This window comes from Protobothrops mucrosquamatus, unplaced genomic scaffold (assembly GCF_001527695.2).
Source record: "Protobothrops mucrosquamatus isolate PMUCROS unplaced genomic scaffold, P.Mucros_1.0 scaffold4014, whole genome shotgun sequence".
In the NCBI taxonomy this organism is placed as follows: domain Eukaryota; kingdom Metazoa; phylum Chordata; class Lepidosauria; order Squamata; family Viperidae; genus Protobothrops; species Protobothrops mucrosquamatus.
The window spans coordinates 5,520-10,732 of NW_015389951.1; positions in this window are offsets into that span (position 1 = coordinate 5,520).

A 5,213-nucleotide genomic window follows, 5' to 3' on the forward strand; every position below is an offset into this window, starting at 1 on the left:
AAGAGGGAGGAAGGAGGAGTGGTGGTAGGATAGTGAGGAGGAAGGTGTAAGTAAGTGAGAGGGTGGTGCGGAAGGGGGACACCGGACACGTCCGTGAAAGTATTGATTGGTGTTGATTTTTTTTTTATGGTTGATATTGTGATAAAAGATTTATGTTTTTGTTCTTCAATGAAAAATCAATAAAAATTTATTTAAAAAAAAAAAGATTGTTTTTTTAAAAAAGAAGCAATTAATTGAAGGCAAATAAACTAGTTGCTAGAAATATTTTCATTGGGCAACAGTAATTCATTAGAAAAAAACAAACAAATGAGGACTTCGGCAGGGAGGGCAAAAGAGTCAAACTACCCCAACGGTACAAGAGAATCCTCAACTCTTTTTGAGTCTCAGATGTGTTCAAAAGGGGCGGGACTTCCATCATATCCACCATTTTGACACCCCCCTCCATTCCGGTGGACACCCCTCCCAGGCAGGATTCCTATTACTTTGGGGTTACCCAGAAGTGATTAGTCAGAATTCAATTCCAGCAATTCAATACTGCTTTCAATGACTTTTATACAACATATGATAACTGTCTAATGATAAAAGACCATCATTTCATCGCACAGTTGGATCCTCCTTCAACTCATTGTAGTCTCACAATTTGTATGTCTGGGTGCTTTCACAAAATGGCTTCCTACCAGCCTTTCCAAAAGCCTCCCATTATTCCCAGTTCACTTTAGTCTTTTATTTATCTATCTGGATTTCCATCCCTTCAGAAGTTCAAGATGACATACTGTATATAGTGCTCCCTCTTCTCCTTTCCTCTCACAACAACAACCTTGGGAGGTAGGCTGAAAGAGAATGAGAGGCCCAAAGCCACCCATTGAAGGGCTGAGAATGAACCTGGCTCTTCCTGCTCCTAATCCAGTGTCTAAGCCTGCTTCTTTCGGGGGGGGGGGGGCATCTTTCCAAACCAAGATTGAGCTTAGACCAAGCACCATTTGTGTTGTCTGTATGGGGAATATTTTTGCAGATAGAAATGAGGCTAGAAACTGTTGCAAAATGCTAGCATTTAGCAAAGCTTAAGCCCCAAACCTATGAGGTACAAAAAGCTGGCATGTGCCAAGAGAGATGCCCTGGAACCACGTTAGACAAAGAGCCAATTGCTGTTGCCAAGGGATCAAAGGTTGGTTGGTTTCCCCAAAATGAACTGACTGGAATTCCAAAGAAAGTGAAAGTGTTTCGAATCGGGAAGCAAAAAGCAGGATCCAACTGCACTCCCTTTGACACTGAGGGGGAAAGTACAGTGTTTGCCAGTAAAATGGGTGTTTTGATCGTCAGGGATTGGACAACATCCTGACTGGAACACCATGCAAAAAAGCACTGCTGTCTTTTCTAAAACACCCCTTAGTGCAGTGGTCTTCAAACTTGGCCACTTTAAGACTTATGGACTTCAACTCCCAGAAGGGCTGGCTGAGGAATTCTGGGAGTTGAAGTCCACAAGTCTTAAAGTTGCCAAGTTTGAAGACCCCTTCCTTAGTGTAATCATCGTAGCTACAAAAGCACTGATTGAATGGCACAGCTTTTTTTTCCTTCCTTTCTTCTTTGGCATCACTTCCTTCTTTGGCATCAAGAACCTCAGCGCTTCCAAGTAAGGGTGAAGCATGCATCATCCAGAGAGGGGCATCTGTAGGGAGTGGTCAAAAAAAATTCAGGATGGCTGCTGTGATGGTGCATTAAAAAGAAGCGGGCTTCTACTTATTACCACATCTGGTGGACATGCCCTAAAGCAAAAAGGTATTGGGCTAAAATACATTCATGGTTGGAGAAGATGACTAAAAAACAGACTTCAAACCAGAATTGTTTTTGTTAGGAATAATAGGAGCCAAGTATGAGAAAGATTGTAGATATCTAATACTATATGTATTAACAGCAGCAAGAATTGTATTTGCCCAATATTGGAAAAATGAAAACTTAGCAACTGAAGAAGTACTAATTAAGAAAATTCTAGAATGCGCAGAAATGGATAGATTGACTTTAGAGATTAAAGAGAAAGAAGACTCAGTCTACTTTAGAACATGGGATAACTTTTACCAATGGCTAGAAAAACGAGTTAGAGAGAAAGGAATGTGACATGTAATTTTGAATATATATTAGTAAGAAGAAGGCTACTGAGTGATTAATTAATACTGTTATGATAATTAACTATATTATTGTTAGTTAAATACATGTACCCAGACAATATGCTGTTTGCTAAATATTGAAAATGTTACCTGGGAAAACCCCAACCCCAACCCTAACCCTATCCCCAACCCTAACCCAAACCTCAATCCTAATCCTGACCCCATTTTATTCCTAACCCTATTAAAATTAATAAAATTTATAATAAAAAAAGAAGTGGGCTTCAAAGGCAGGGTTGCATCCCCCAATGTGGTCTTTTTGACCCCCTCCTTTGGATGCCTGCCTGCTAAGGAGGCTCTGATGGACCTTGAGCCATCTGCTGGATCATGAAGAAGCTCTACTGTCCCCAGGCTTTGTTAGAATTGCAAAGAAGAGAGCTCTTTGACAGCAATTCCTCTTTGTGCATATGCCAGCCTTAAAAGGCACCCTTAAAAAAGCACAAGAGTGCACGCAGGCATGTGCAGATAGTCCTCAACTTACAACAGTTCATTTAGTGACCGTTCGAAGTTACTGGAAAAAATGCCTTATGACTGTTTTTTCCACTTACGACCATTGCAGCATCCCAATGGTCACGGGATCAAAATTTGGACACTTGGCAGCTGACTCATATCTATGATGGTTGTAGTGTTCCAGGGTCATGTGTTCACCTTTTGTGACCTTCTGACAAGCAAAGTCAATGGGGCAGGCAGATTCACTTAACAGCTTTATTACTAACTTAACAGTTACAGCAATTCACTTAACAACTGCGGCAAGAAAGGTCATAAAATGGGGCAAAACTCATTTAACAAATGTCTTGCTTAGCAAGAGAAATTTTGGGCTCAGTTGTGGTCGTAACTCGAGGACTACCTGTACTAGACCAATTGTTTATATCAAGAGGCTTACAGGTAACCCTCAACGTGCGTCCACACTTGGGACTGGAGCTTCTAATGCTAAATGAGGCCGTTGTTAAGTGAGCCATGCCAAATTTTACAAACCCTTTTTGCCACGGTTGTTAAGCGAATCACTGCAATTGTCGAGTGAATCATGCGGTTTTTAAGTGAATCCAGCTTCCTCCATTGTCTTTGCTTGTGGAAAGCCAACTGGGAAGGTCACCCCAGGATGCTGCAATTGTCATAAATACATGTCCATTGTGAAGTGCCTGAATTTTGATCATGTGACCATGGGGAAGCTGCAACAGTTGTAAGTCTGAGGAGCAGTTGTAAGTCAGTTTTTTCAGGGCTGTTGCAACTTAGAATGGTCACTAAATGAATGGTCATAAGTAAAGGACTACCTGTACTGTATCTGAGCTGTAAAAATAACCCTTGACCATTAGGTTGTAGCAAAGAGATGCTCAAAAACCTAACTCTTGACAGCCATCTAGTGGCCACAATTGTTATATACAGGATCATCCTACTATTAGAGGTGTGCAGGCCTCAAAAATGTTTTGGAACTATTTTTGCTTGTTTTGGAATTACAGTTATTTTTGCCAAAGGAGCACAGCATCTCTCTACTCTTGATTAAAGTAGCCCAACTGTGTGTGTGGCCGAACTCTTTTAAGATTTCAGCAGGAACTTAAGAAAAAGAGAGATCCTCCTGCTTTAAGGGATTTATACTTTGTGCCACCTTTAAAGCAGCAACTCCTTTATTTTTCCTGTGGGTGTGAAATCCTGACAAAAGGAATTGAGCTGCTTTAATGAGAACAGAGAGGCACTGGGCAAATTCAAGATCTAAACCAGGGGTGTCCAACTTTGGCAACTTTAAGACTTGTGGACTTCAACTCCCAGAATTCCCAGCCAGCATGGCCAGCTGGAGAATTCTGGGAGTTGAAGTCTACAGGTTTAAAGTTCCCAAGGTTGGACTACCCCTGGTCTCTACATCATATCTTCTGCAGCATTTCTGAAGCTCACGTAGACTTGGTGGCACCCAACCTGCTCCTTGTACTATCCATACAAACATGCATACTTCAAGTTTTAAATGCATCATTCTTATGGCGGGCTCAGAGCTAAGATGCTCCCCAAAGCAACAGAAAGGGAAATAATCGTTTGCAGAACAAAACTCCAAGGTGTGGTTTTTGCACCAATAATGAATGTGGTGAAAGGATGAGGATTCACGAGGGATCTATAACATCTACAGATCAGAGATCACACAGGAAGCCCCATCTGAAAAAAGGAAAAAAAAAAGGGGGGGGGAGATAGGAGAAAGTTTAGGAAACCGTTCTGAACACCCATGCAGTAGTATGCAAGTGTCTGCAACCTCTCATCACCCAGAAGAAAAGCACTTTACTAAAGTTCTCCAGATTTAGGACTATTATAGAGCCCCTGTCATGGTCAGATCATTCACTCCTCAGGATGGACTTCCGGACCGCCCCCCCCGCCGTAGGGAGGAGGAACCGCTTAGATGGTTCCGCCCCAGGCGCCTGATGGACCCAGAGAGGTTTCTGACGGAGCTTGGGCCATATCCCGAGGACCTAGTTCACGATTCGGTTGAAAATCTGGCGGCGGCCTGGGAGGCGGCCGCTGCCGCAGCATTGGACCAAGTCATGCCTTTGCGGCCTCTGACCCGGCGCAGATCTCAACTGGCTCCCTGGTTTACCGAGGAGCTGAGAGAGATGAAGCGCCGGAAAAGACGCCTAGAGAGCAGCTGGAGGGCGAGCCGAACCGAATCCGATCGAGCACAGGCAAGGACACAGGTTAGATCCTACCTAGTGGCGATGAGGGTGGCGAGGTCTAACTACTACTCCACCCTCATTGCGTCATCAGATAATCGCCCGGCCACCCTCTTCAGGGTGACCCGCTCTCTCCTTCAGTTGAGGGGGGGAGGGGATCCCCTGGAGGGGAGGGCCGAGGATTTTGCTCAATATCTGTATGACAAAGTTGCTCGGATTCGAGAAGGTCTTGACTCTGACTGGGTGGCCCCGGGGGAGGAGACAGGAGCAGGTCTTGAGACTGTTATATGGGAGGAGTTTGACTCTGTGGCTCCTGAGGACGTGGACAGGATTCTGGGGAGGCTGAATGCAACCACATGTTTACTGGATCCGTGCCCCTCCTGGCTGGTACTGGCTGCCCGGGAGGGTA